Source organism: Hyperolius riggenbachi, chromosome 2, assembly GCF_040937935.1.
Source record: "Hyperolius riggenbachi isolate aHypRig1 chromosome 2, aHypRig1.pri, whole genome shotgun sequence".
Lineage (NCBI taxonomy): Eukaryota > Metazoa > Chordata > Amphibia > Anura > Hyperoliidae > Hyperolius > Hyperolius riggenbachi.
In genome coordinates, this window is record NC_090647.1 from 512,134,925 (window position 1) to 512,149,501 (window position 14,577).

Consider the following 14,577-nt stretch of genomic DNA (forward strand, 5'->3'; position numbering starts at 1 on the left):
ATGTATACAGTAGCACCAAACCCCTCGGCTTAATCCATCTGGAGGAGGGGTGATGGGAAATGCCGATTCATGTTTCCGCCGAATATCCGATTTCTGGATTTTCCGATTTCTGATTTTCCGTTTTCCATTTTGCCAAATTTCTGTTTTTCCGATTTTCAGTTTTTCTGATTTCCGAAGAGTGTTTTATCAGTTATTTCTTGCATTAGAGAATGCAAAAATTGAAAATATATAAAAAAAAAAAAAAAAAAAAAAAAAAGACGGAAATTGGAAAAATGGAAATCGGAAAATTGGTAATTAGTCCTGTGATTGCTCTAAATACCCTCTTCCTGATGCCTAACCTTAACTCCCCCCCCCCCCACAGTGCAAATCCCCTTCCTGGTGCCTAACCTTAACCATCCCCCCATCACAAACCCCACTTCCTGACACCTAACCTTAAGTGCATCCGGCGCAAACCCCTTCCTGGGGCCTAACCTTAAGTATACCCCCGGTGCAAACCCCCTTCCTGATGCCCCCCCGGCGCAAACCCCATTCCTAATGCCTAACCTTAACCATCCCTACGGCACAAACCCCACTTCCTGACGCCTAACCTTAAGTGTTTGGCTCAAACCCCTTCCTGGTGCCTAATCTTAACATGCCCCCAGCACAAACCCCCTTCCTGATGCCTAACCTTAACTATCCCCCCAGCGCAAACCCCCTTCCTAATGCCTAACCTTAACTGCCGCAGACACAAATCCACTTCCCTCCTAACCTTACCTGCCCCAGATGCAAACCCCCTTCCTGACACCTAACCTTACCTGCCCCAGGGGAAAACCTTCTTCCTGAAACCTAACCTTACCTGCCTCAGATGTGAACCCCTTTCCTGACACCTAACCTTACCTGACCCAGGCATAACTCCCCTTCCTGACACCTAACCTTACCTGCCCCAGGCATAAACCCACTTCCTGACACCTAACCTTACCTGCCCTAGGTGTAAACCCCCTTCCTGACACCTAACTTTACCTGCCCCAGGCGTAAACACCCTTCCTGACACCTAACCTTACCTGCCCCAGGTGTAAACACCCTTCCTGACACCTAACCTTACCTGCCCCAGGAGTAAACCTTCTTCCTGAAACCTAAACTTACCTGCTTCAGGTGTAAACCCCCTTCCTGACACCTAACCTTACCTGCCCCAGGAGTAACCCCCTTCCTGACACCTAACCTAACCGTCTTCCCTCCAACACAAATCCGCAAAAAATTAAAAATACCTGAGTTACTACAGAAACGATAATATAAATGGTAAACAGTAATATTAATGATACTTTTTTGGGGCATCCAAATTTCTGCTTGGGTGCCCGGTTGCTGCTTATTAATACTGTGCCAGCGGCGATACCAAACTTCCTGTTTCCCGGTAGATCACCTAGGATCAATGCCGCTGTGGCTTAATAGTAAATAAGACCCCCAGTATCCTTCGGAGTGTGACCTCCTATTTTATATTTTGCGCAGGTTTCTTTATTCTTCTGCATAATGTTCAAATTAAAAAAAATATATTGCAGAGTCATAAATCATTGACTTATGAGGTTGCAGAAGCAATTATCTGTACTAATAAAAACAGTAAACTTCAGAAAGGAAATTAAAAAAGTGAACTATAAAACTACATCTCAAAATTAAGGCTGTGGGGTGCACCGGATTATGAGAAAAGTTTTCATTTTCTCCCAAAAACTTTGTAAAATTGTATCTGCAAGACCAAATTGAAAGCCTAATAGAATAAAGATTACCTACATTAAAATACTTAAATGGAATCTTCATTTCCTCAGTTATTGCAATTAAGATATTCCCAGCAGCAGATTTTACAGACATTAGTGCAAAGGACCAAAACAACCTCATTAGCTGTGGCACAAAACATGCTTCGAAGAAGCAAAATTCCATTTCTTATATTCTATAGGCCATGGAAACACGGGGGAACCAAGGTCGTCCGTGCAAGCCAACAACAGCATGAAAAGGAAGTAATAAGATCAATGATAGAAGGCTACTTTCTATAAAGTAAAGGGGATATTCTCAAAAGTTTGTTAAAATGTATGTAAGCAGATAGCGCAAATGGAGTTGATGGATAGTTCTGCCCCACTTTAATCGATTCCGGACAAATCTGATTGAAATCTATGCCCTTTTATACAGCTGTAAACCAGGTTTCGTGTATAATATACAGTATAAATTGAGTATAGCACTAAGCTTTTATATATCCAAGTGTTGCCAATTAATTTATCTATTGTATCTTGTAGTTGGTGCTTGGCTATATATTACCTAGTTCCTCCTCCCCCCCCCCCCCCCCCCCGCAGGTAATTTGGGTGCACAACTCAGCAGGTGTCTATCTGACGAGTGTCGTAATTGGGCGGTGAGTTGGCGGTGAGCTGGGCACCCAATGTGGGAGTAGTAAACCAATTTGATACTACATAGGATTAAAGTAGAGTAGCTGATTCTTTCAGGTATACTTTAGGTCCAACTGAGGATTCTGGAGCTGTCAAGGCGGAGTTCGCTCCACTTTGCCACTGTGCCCTTAGTTTTGAAGTAGACTTCTGCCCTTTGTATTCATTTAATAGGAGAACTGTTGGATTGTGGTCCTCTTTACACAAACAGCGAGTTATCGGGCAGCCATTTGTACACACAGTAAGAAGAAAGTTTGAAAATTTGCTATTGGGAATGAAGGTTGATAGAAACTTCAAAATCTGAACCAACATCAAGGCATACTGAAGAAATACTCTTCACTGACAAGCCGTACAATATTAAAGTTACCAAAAAGATGAAATAATATTTTAATGTAGCGTCTACAGGGCAATATTTTTCATTATCTGTATTATTAAAAGAATATATTACAGACTTGGTGCTAGATATATAAATATGTCTTATGGAATCTGTAAGATTGGCATGGCGTAACCTACCGTGACCCAAATGTGAGTCTTCCTATATTAAGGATTAACTTAATCCTTCTTTAAATACCACATCTTCACGGTGAGTATGCTCAGCGTCGTGTGTCCATCTGCAGAAACGCAGTAACTCAGGCTTGCAAAATTATTACTTTTATTTTTTAGCAGAAGGTTGCAAGTCAAAAGAAGTTGTAACTTGGCACAGTCTTGAGAAAAAAGGGCACTATAAATATGCGTACATTTACTGTTCAGTGTTCTTAGAGTGCACCTAAAGTGACATGTGGTATGAAGAGATGAGCATGAGAACAGATACAGCAAAGTCCCTGGTATCCGGCACCAGCCGGGATAGCCTGATGCCAGAGACCTGTGCTAGCCGATTGCTTGAGCAACCAGCCCAAATAGAGCCTGACTTCCCCCTCAAATACTTCCCGGGGTTCCAGTGGTGTCTGGAAGTCTCCCTCTATCTCCCGCAGGCTCAGAGCGGCTTTCTGGCTTCCTCAGTGCACGGAAGCCGGAAGGTCAGCTGACCCGCATCGGGTCATGTGACACTCCGGCACACTGATGCCGGAAGCCACTCAAAGCCTACGGGGAGATAGAGGGAGGCTGCTACGCATTGCTGAAGGCTCGGTAAGTATTTAAAAGCCTGCCAGCATTCACAGGAAGGCCCCCAAAAGAGGTCACTGTTATCCCTCAGGACGGTTAGTTGAGACTTCCAGTTGCCTGAATTCCAGATAATGGGCACTTTGCTGTACTGCCAATCCTACTTCAAACTTGCCTGTTTTCCCTTGGCTTTTATTTTTATTACAAGGCTTAACCACCCTGGCGTTCCTTTAATTGCGGCCATGCGGCCACGGGTGTTTTTTTAAAAAAAAATTTATCTACGTTGGTGTAGCTAGCACTAGGCTAGCTACACTTTGCCTCCAAGTCCCCGAATCTGTCCCCCTCCCTCCGCTCGCCACCGGCGATATTTACCTTGCCGCAATCCTGCGATGGCCGAGACTTCCGCCATAGCTTCAGGTGTTGCTATGGCGACAATCGGGCATGATGTCATGCGCAGTTCCGATCGCTGCCATAGCGACACCTGGAGGCTATGGAAAGGCTAAGCTGGCGCGGGCTCCGGGGGGGGGGGGGTATGTATAAAACAGCACGATCGAGGGGATCAGAGCGGGTCGGCAGCGATCGGAGGGGTGATGTAGCTAGACAAGTGCTAGCTACACCCCCTCCAAAAATTTGGTGTAAAAAGACCCTCCAGGGGCTGAGAAATCCACCATGGCGGTAATGGACAAGCTGTGGCCATACAATTATTATTATTATTATTATTATTATTATTATTATTATTATTATGAATTATTCATGTAGCGCCATCACAAAAATGGGTAATAGACAGGTGTTGGTATACTTTATTATCATTGATGTATACAGTAAAGGGCGCCAGTGCCAACATGACAATACACACATTAGTACAAAATGCAGAAATAGAACATACTATGATAGTAATGTAGAGACAAATGTACAGTGATTAACCTCTTGAGGACCACAGTCAGTGGCGTAGCTGAGGAGCTGTGGGCCCTGGTGCAGGTTTTACATGGGGCCCCCCAAGAACTTTATACATAGCAATTGATACAGCGCACCAAAACTTGCCAAGGACAACCACAGTGTCAGAGGTGCAAGAAGGGGATTGGGAACAGTGTGTTAAGGATTACTACTATTCAAAGCATCTATAGAAGTGATGATTACCAGCACAGGACCAATAGAGAGCTAATACTGTGATAGAGGGTGGACCCTTCGGGGCCCCTCTGGCCCAAGGGCCCCGGTGCGGTCGCTACCTCTGCACCCCCTATTGCTACGCCCCTGACCACAGTACTAAACCCCCCTAAAGACCAGGCCATTTTTAGTTAATTGGGCCACTGCAGCCTTAAGGCCAAGCTGCAGGACCGGACAACTCAGCACACAAGTGACCCCCCCTCCTTCTCCCCACCAACAGAGCTTTCTGTCGGTGGGGTCTGATCGTCCCCAGATGTTTATTTATTTATTTTTTATAAATATTAATCTCTTTTTTACGACATTTTTTACTATTAACAGCGGATCACTCCTGAGCCAATGGAGGGGGCAGCTGTGTCACAGGACAGAGCTGCTGCAGATCGCAGTGCTGTACAAGGTTTATAGATGGCGGTTATGCCATCTAACAGTCTCCCAGCGCCGAGTGCCGCTGGAAGACTGAAGGCAGGGCGGAGCTCCTCCTTCCAAGCGGAGATGTGTGATCTCCTGCAGTAGCCGGCCCCAGGACTTAACAACAATAGGTGTTAGGCGGTCCTGGCGCTGCTGCCGCAGTCACGCCCGTTGGTGTGACGCAGTCTTAAGCTAGTTAACAAAATGCATCATTTTACAAGATACAAAAGGAAGAGAGCCCTGCCCTTGCGAGCTTACAGTTATAACCCCATACCCAAACCTGCAACAAAAAGTTTTTGTTTGTCATAATAGACACAGAACAACCAGGATGTGTCACAAGGAAAAATTCTTGCTGTGTGAAGGCATACACAGAACTGTAACCAGCCCAACACTTTTATACTAACATTTTACCGTTCCTGGCTATGATCTGCTATGACCCGGTCATGAATAGCTATTCCACCTCATGGCAGAAGGATTTTATTAACTCCAGGCCAGGTTTCATAGAGTTTGTAAAGAGAAACTGTAGTCCAAATAATATAATGAATAAAACTGTTTTTTGTTTTTGGTTTTTTTTTTACAATATTAATTTATCAATTATTTAGTGTGCATTTGCCCATTGTAAAATCTTTTCTCTCCCCGATTTACTTTCTGAAATGTATCACATGGTGCCATCTTTAGTACTGGCAGGTGATCTCTGCAGAATGTTTGTTTACTGGGAATTCTAAAAGCTAGTACAAAATATAGCCGGACTCCCAGTTCAGAATCAGGAAGAAGTGGGAGATTCCGCATAATAAACAGCTTAGGCTAAGCCTCCGTTGGAGGGCGGGGCTTCATATCAATATACAGCAATATAAAGCTTTAGGAATGGTTTCTGATGCTGAAACCAGGATATTGAATGTATACGTGGGTATCCTGAATCCTTTACTGCATTCCACTATATGTTGTTACTGCTCCTCTTTAACATTCTGCACTTTCCTCCAGCCTAGGAGAATCTAATAAGTCAAGCGGTGTGATATTGTAGCACAGAGAGTTCTCTCAGGTGCCCCATTCATTGCTGCGGAGCACAGCGTGCTATGCACCAAAATGACACTAAGCCCAGGAGAGCTATCCTGTAGCTGTAGCAAATATTAAGCACCACACACCTATGGGCAACTCCAGGTTCTGTCCGGAAATATTATTTGCTTTGGAACTGAAGTCTGACAGCTGTCAAGAATCGCGACCACGTATCTAGGTGTATATTTGTGTTTACAGAATATTTGAAGTGGGATATTGGTGGCTGTACTTATTCCGCCAGATTTCACAGCTCAAACGCGATGCATTCATCCAATGACATCCTGTCATCTCTCTAAGCTGGGGGAACTAGGAGGGAGCGGGATATGTGTGTGTGCGTCGCCGCGGTGCCTGCTGCTGCTGTCTCGTCCTCCTCGCCATCTATTCGCCAAGGAGCAGTTCTGCAAATCACACCGGCTAAACATTTCTCCTCATGTCATATTCTACAAACATTTGTCATGAAAAGAGATGTGCTTCTATGCCTTGTTTGCTGAATTTGCTTTTCCACATAAAATGTCATAACCCTTAAGAGTTTCATTAAAGAGAGACGCTAAGGGAGGCAAAAGAGACTGGACCACTCCGAAGTGGATATTTCTGGATAATGTAGCCAAGTGCTGATGTCACTAAAAGGAGTGTGTGTGTGTGTGTGTGTGTGTGTGTGTGTGTGTGTGTGTGTGTGTGTGTGTGTGTGTGTGTGTGTGTGTGTGTGTGTGTGTGTGTGTGTGTGTGTGTGTGTGTGTGTGTGTGTGTGTGTGTGTGTGTGTGTGTGTGTGTGTGTGTGTCTATATACTCTCAAAAAGGACTTATAAATATTTATATTACTCATCTCTGTAACACACGTTGAACAGTTAGCACAACCTGCGTTACTTACAGAGGAACTCTAATGAAAATAATGTAATTATTTTTACAATAATTATGTATAAATGATTTAGTCATTGTTTGTCGGTTGTATAATCTTTCCTCTCCCTGATTTACATTCTGACATCTTAGCTGTACTACACACACAATTCATTAGTGCACTACCTTGGTAACATACCAAGGTAACTTGTGTTGCAGTAATTATGCAGCACCCATTATGAAAGGAGTACTGGTAAAATTGCTGTGTGCTCTCTGTGGGGGTGGGGTCTTTACCAACACTCACTGAATACACCCATAGAGCCGTAAATAAAATACTTAGGGCTTGATTCACAAAGCCGTGCTAACTGTTAGCATGCTTGTGAAAAGCCCATTATCACGCCTAAACTCAGTTTAGGCGTGATAAAATAAATTTGCATGCAAAGTTTACGTGCGCAACGCCATTAAACCCTATGCGACATTTCGTGCGCACCGGACTTTACGCGCAAAACTTTGAGCACGAGTTTTTCCCTCAAAGCGGTGCTAACCTACTTGGTGCAATGCTTATCACGCCCAAAAGTCTTTAGGCATGCTAAGTAGGTTAGCATTGCTTTGTGAATCAAGCCCATAAAAGGAACCCGAACTGAGTAGAATTATTAAAAAAAAACACATTATGTACCTGCAAATGAATATTACATACTTACAAAAATGGACGCCCGTTATTCGGGACCGCCCAGTATGTGGACAATGACTGCCAATAATGGGCACGAAGGCGCCCATTTTTTTGTGGGGGGGGGTTAAAGGGTAGGCACCACCAGGGGGGGTTACCAGTTGCCCACCATGGGGGGGTTATTAGTTGTACAGAGGAGCGATTATTAGTTGTCCAGGGCAGGGTTGGTTACTAGTTGCCCACCGGGGAGAATTCTGTGTGAGAGTAGAAAGAGGTTAGGTCATAGTGAGATATCGGCAAATATTACCGATATCTATCTATATCAATAAAGCAAAAGATACATAGTAACATAGTTATTTGGGTTGAAAAAAGACATACGTCCATCAAGTTCAATCAGAAAACAAAGTATAACACCAGCCTGCTCCCTCACATATCCCTGTTGATCCAGAGGAAGGCGAAAAACTCTTACAAGGCATGGTCCAATTATCCCCAAAAGGGAAAAAATTCCTTCCCGACTGCAGATGGCAATCAGATAAAATCCCTGGATCAACACAACTGGGCATTACCTAGTAATTATAGCCATGGGTGTATTTCAATACAAGGAAAGCATCTAAGCCCTCTTTAAATGCAGGTATAGAATTTGCCGTAACTACTTCCTGTGGCAATGCATTCCACATCTTAATCACTCTTACTGTAAAGATAATCTGTAAATTTACAAATACTCTACTATAGCTATTTTATGCGCCCTTAACTGAATTTTTTTTCAGTTTACATTGAGCCCAAATTAGCGTGCAGCGTTTTCAAATGTACGCGTAGATACTTGGCAGACCAGCTTGAGAGAGGACCTCTATGTCTACAACCTCGTCCTGCCAGGTAATTTTCAGCAGCCTTCTCAAGCAGTTCCTGTGGAAGCGATGCAGCTTCTTAACAGGGATGAGCAGAAACTACGCCAGTGCGAATTTACGCATCGTAGTTCGCATCTACGCATCGTAGTTCATAGGTGACGTTTCAAACCTACGCTTACGAATTTACGCGTAGCGAAGTACCGCTACGTGCAGCTTACGCCCACTATGCGTAGTTAACATGTGTATTGCGTAGTGAACTACGAATGCGTTACTCGCGTCTATTTTTCCGCATGCGATTGTATGCATACAAATTTACGCATTGGAAAGGGGAATGTACGCATAGAAGGGTTCCCAGTATATGCATTTATAAAGAAATTAATGCGTACAATTTTCTGCATACGGGCATAATTATCAGCATACACTACGCTTCACACTACGCGTAATTGCGTATTTTAAGGCGTATTCTACGAAATGCATACGAAGCGAATATTTGTTTTGGAAGCCGTAGTTTGGCGAAGCGTAATTGCATAAAACTACGCGTATTTCCAGCGTAGCGAAGTTGACTGACTACGACCATCCTCTTAGCATGACGCCCACACACAGTCCACGCCTCACAGGCATACAGCAGCGTGGGCAGTACAACTTCCAAGTATACTTCCAGCTTTGTGGACAGTTCAATCCGTTGTGTTAATTCCACTGCAAAGCATCTGAAAACTTCCCGGTCTCAGGCAGGTGCACCGGCTGCTATTTTATACACAATGGTGGATATTTAAATTGAAAGAAGTGCTGAATATGGTGAAAAATTAAGCCGACTTCAAATTTTAACAAAATCGATAGTTAACAAATGGCAACGCTTTTCTAATTTATTACAGCTGTATATATATGAGGTAGAGAACAGGTAAAATCAATGGCAATTACAAGATGCTTTAGGAAGAGAAACTGAGGAAAAGTATTTATTGTCGGCTCCTATTACGGCTGGCTGAGAAGAATCTGCCCACTTCCTTCCTTACAGCAGCTTTGGGAAAGGTTGGAGCTTGGTTGGGGAGGACAGAATTAATGTAATATGAGAAGGTAAAACGTTATCCTGTGCATCAAGGTTGGTTGCGGCGTTGAGCACCTAATAGCGCCACATCGCACCTCTGAGATCAGCCTACATATGACCCTGTGCCCTGTCATTTGCATAGCCCCCCCCCCCCCCCCTAGTGATATACTTGGGAAGAAGTCAAGATCCGATTTATACTTTTTTTGCATCTAGGCCAACTATGCTATGTCTCCCCTTTCATGTACAGCATTGCCTCTCTCATTCCATGTGCAGCCCCCTCTTTCATGTGCATCATCCAAGTTAAGGGGGGGGGGGGGGGGTGCACAGAATGCAGGGCTAGTTTTAGATTTGCTGCCTGAGGCAAACTTGTGAGAATGTCCTCCCCCCCCCCCAAAAAAAAAAAACATCAGTAAAGGTAGGTAGGTAGCCAGGTATAGGTGTCCCTTGTATAGGTCAGCCAGGTATAGATGCCCCGAGTATAGACAGCTAGCATAGTTGCCCCCAGTATTGGTTAGCCAGGTAGATGCCCCCAGTCTAGGTTAGCCAGGTAGGTGCCCCTAGTGTAGGTATCCAGTATTGTTGTCCCAGTATAGGTTAGCCAGATAGTTGCCCCCAGTATAGGTAGCCAGTATAGGTGCCCCCAGGCGCAGTATAGGTATCCAGTTTAGTTGTTACCAGTATAGGTTAGCCAGGTAGGTGCCCCCAGTATAAGAAGCCACTATAGTTGCTCCAGTATAGGTAGCCAGGTAGGTGCCCCCAATATAGGTTAGACAGGTAGGTGCCCCCAGTAAGGGAGCCAGTATAGTTGCCCCCAGTAGGTAGCGAGCCTGCTTCTCCCTTCGTTCTCCTCTCCCTGTGGCCACAACTTGTCTTACCTTCTCAGTGGCCGCCTCCTCTATTACAGTCCCCTGCCCCTCACTAGCCACTACACAAGACGATAGATCAGTGGCGCCGCATAGTGAAGTAACAGAAGATCAGTTCCCCTGGTAATGGGCGTATACAGGTGTATATGCACAGCTACGGGAGCTGCTCTCCTGTCACAGCGGTGCTGCAGGTCGTCGTTGATCTAAGGTCTTGTGTAGAGGCTAGCAAAAAGGTTAGATGAGCAGCGGTCGCAGGGAGGGAGGAAGGCAGGCGAAATGCAGCTCCAGCCACACTGCCGCCTGATGCCAAAGTTTCACCTGGCGTCATGGTCGGCCCAGCGCTGACGGAATGGAAGCCAAAGAGGGGAAGGAGCATAAAAGTCAACCCCATCTCCCCATGCCACTAGACACCAGGGAAATCTATAGGGAGGGAGAGGCTGCACTCTGCATGATGAGGGGCTCTGACTGCACACTGTGGGGACTATCTAACTACCTTCACTTGAGGGGGTTACATTTGGCTGCCTATACTAAGGGAATATCTGGCTACCTATACTGTGGGGACATCTGGCAACCAATACTGAAAGAGGGCTTCATCTAGCTACCTATACTGCGCTGGTCATCTGGCTATTTATATGGGGGTGCTGTACCAAGTAAAAAACAAACATGGGGTACATCATTTTACAGACAATTGTGTACACCATTTCTAGACACTGGTACAAAAATGATAAATAAAATGTATAACAAATTGCATACATACATACAAAATCTAAAGGACATCAGACATCAAAACCATTAAACCATGGCCTTTTTCAATTGTACAATACAAATATTGGGCCATTGACACAAAACATCAAGTTGCCGCATGTGCAGAGAGCTCACAACAATGCAGGGCCGGTTTAAGCAACAATGGGGCCCCAGGGCAAAATAAACCTGGTGGGCCCCCCCAACATATACCACGGAACAAAAATCGGCATTAGGTGACCTTTTTTGCAGCTGGTATAGTCAGGGTGTGAAGTCCCAATTGGTCGGAGTTCCACATTCTGGCTACCCCAGCCTGCATGGGGGACAAGGGGTTAAAAAGTTTCAGGAGGGGGGACCCCACATAATTTTTTTTTTTTAATTCCCACACTCTAAACATAAAAAAAAATTGGGAAAATAGGAAAAAATGCCAGGGATCTTCATACAGCCATATTGCGGCTGTATAGCGATCCCTGGCCAAAGCGCTGCGGTTGCGTATGGACCCCCTGGAAACCCCGTCAGGAAATTTATTGCGCTTTCATTTGATACATGTAAAATTACACTACCGTTAGGTTTGCTACTAAAAGTGACATTTACCGCATTTAAAAGTATACTTTTTTCCTTCGAAACTTTAAAATCGATTTTCTCAAAAACTATAAGGTCTTTTTGAAAAATAGTTTTTTCCTCTTATTCCTAATGATCTCCTTAACATATCCTGCAAATTTAGGGTTTCTAGCATTTAAAGTGGATTTGCTATTAACCATTAAAGTCGGCAGGTTATTAAATGTGTATTTTTTTTCCTTTGAAACTTTAAAATCGATTTTCTCAAAAACTATAAGGCCGATTTGAAAAATTTTTTCCTCTTGTAGCCACTGGGGGCCCCTACAAGCTCTGGGGCCCTGGGGCAGCTGCCTCCTTTGCCTCTATGGTAGCGCCGCCCCTGCAGCAATGTTGCAGTTAATTGCGTTGATATGGTATCACAAGTTGTGCAGTTAGCGCAACTTGCGTTACCTAAGTAGCAGGAGTGTTGCTACAAAGCTTGCGTTACCTTGACAGCATAATAAACAGTAAAATTGCTGTGCACTCTCTGTGCACCATGACTTTGATGCCGATGCTTTTTGCATATGCCGTATTGATTGTATATAAATTAGAAGTGTCAGTTCTAAAGGTAGCTATTAACAATATGATTCTTTGTACAACTCTGATTGATCACAATTGGATAGCAGCTATCCTTTTGTGGGCCCGAACGGTTAAAGAATCGTATCCTTAATGGCCCCCATTAGAGGGATTGAGCATGGAGGAGGCTGCAACAACGTGCAGTTTTATCATAGCTTTTTACTGCAACAGGCAATACAAAACTAGTGTCTGCAACATTGGTCCCCATATTGGACAGATTTATGCTGGAATCTGATTCTTGTCTAATCTAAACAGAAAACCTCAGATTTTCTATAGAAACTTGTAAAGCCCTGATACTCCAAACAACCCCCTCCCGTCCCTCCCCATTTGATGCCCCCTCCAGGTGCAGCCATGATCCAATCTCTAAAATGTAAAGCCCAGACCCCCTCCCCCGTGCATCCGACCACTGAGGTCCTCACCCCTGATGTGTCCATGCCGTTGTGGGCGGTGGTGCAGTAGAGGGTGGCCGTTTGCTGCGGATGGTGCCTTAGTGTGGCGACAGCTGTGCATCTGTGCATACTTATGATCTTCGATTAGTGAAATAGATATCAAACAGTGCAGAGTGGCAGAATAGATATTATTTGTATGATTTAGTATTTATATAGCGCCGACATCTTCCGCAGAGCTGTACAGAGTATTTTGTCTTGTCCCTCAGAGGAGCTCACAATCTAATCCCTACCACAGTCATATGTCTATGTATGTATCGTGTAGAGCGAGGGTAGGGAACCTATGGCTCAGTAGCCAGATGTGGCTTTTTTGATGGCTACATCTGGCTCACAGTTAGGGGTTGATTCACTAAGCTACACTGCTCAAGCAGCGCAGCTTAGTGTGGCAGCACAAGTAACATTTTCTAAGTAGTGCATGCTACTGCTGTAGCGTGCACTACTAATGTACTCACGCTCTCCCCAAAACGAATGGCTGCTCCATTTGTCCCACCCTGGATCCTGTCAGGTCCAGTGACTTTGTAGGACGAGATCCCTGCATTTTGATTGGCCCAACAGGCTGCCTGTCACTTCATAGGCAGACTATTGGGCCAAAGTGCGGGGATCTTGTCCTACAAAGTCAGCTAGCTAATTGTATAAGCTGTTAGTCGGTATTTCTCCTGTCTGGCTCTCGGGGAAGTTGCAGATGTTGCTGAAACCCGAGAGAAGCTGAAGACGTGTCTGACACTTCCGCTGCCCGGAGGATCAACTGTATATACATAGCCATGGCAACAGGATCATGAGCCCTTTGCTGCGCATGCACACTGCCAGTGTGAAACATATTGTATGGCTCTCACAGAATAACATTTTAAAATATGTGGCGTTTATGGCTATCTCAGCCAAAAAGGTTCCTGACCCCTGGTGTAGTGTATGTATCGTAGTCTAGGGACAATTTAGGGGGAAGCCAATCAATGTATCTGTATGTTTTTGGGATGTGGGAGGAAACATGAGTGACCGGAGGAAACCCACACAAAGCCTGGGCCGCCCACGATGCCAAGTGAGGCAACTTCCTCAAGCGGCAGAAGTCTGGGGGCAGCACCAAGCAGAAACAGGAAGTGAAAAGAATGCCTGGCCAACCTATACTGGGGGCACCTATACCTGGCTAACCTATACTGCGAGCAACTGTACCTAGCTACCAATACCGGGGGCACCTATACCTGGCTACCTACCTATACTGAGGGTGTTTTTTGGGGGCTCACCGCAGCTATAACATGCGGTACAAATTGTCGGGTGCTGTGTGATCATTCCAATTCGGGGGGAACGCATCCTCACAGGTTTGCCTCAGGCAGCAAAAAGTCTAGAACCGGGCCTGCCCACAAAGACATGGAGAGAACATACAAATTCCGTGCAGATATGCCTGGCTGGGAATCGAACCAAGGACCCAGCATGAGTGTGCTGACCACTACGCCATCGTGCTGGATTGATATATGACAGATACATAACTTTCACGTGATCCACCCCAAACTGTTTTAAAGGACGTACGAGGCCAAAATGACGAAAATTATACTTTACCTTTTTATCTGCAGAATCCACGGAGGACGCCCTCCGCGTCCTCCGCTCCGTACCGCCGTCAGTCTAGTCCTTTTAGTTCCCCCACGGCTTGTCCCGACCCCACCGAACGGGTTGCATTGTCATTCCACCCCTAAGATGGCCGCTGCCTTGATCCGCGGCTGCACAATACACTTTGCCGCGAGTGCGACTGTGCAGCCTTTAGCCCGCCTCCAGCCGCGCCCGACGTACGCTTCAGGAGGATGCCGGGAACCACTGCGCGGCTGGAGGCGGGCTAAAGGCTGCGCAGTCGCACTCGCGGC

At 45.2% G+C, this 14,577-nt stretch overlaps 1 long non-coding RNA gene across 2 annotated transcripts in view; it reads right to left on the reverse strand.

The window, feature by feature from the left end:
- LOC137545007 (uncharacterized) overlaps window positions 1-14,577 on the reverse strand; it is a 171,943-nt gene that overhangs the window by 129,367 nt on the left and 27,999 nt on the right. The gene's annotated exons all lie outside the window — the stretch shown is intronic.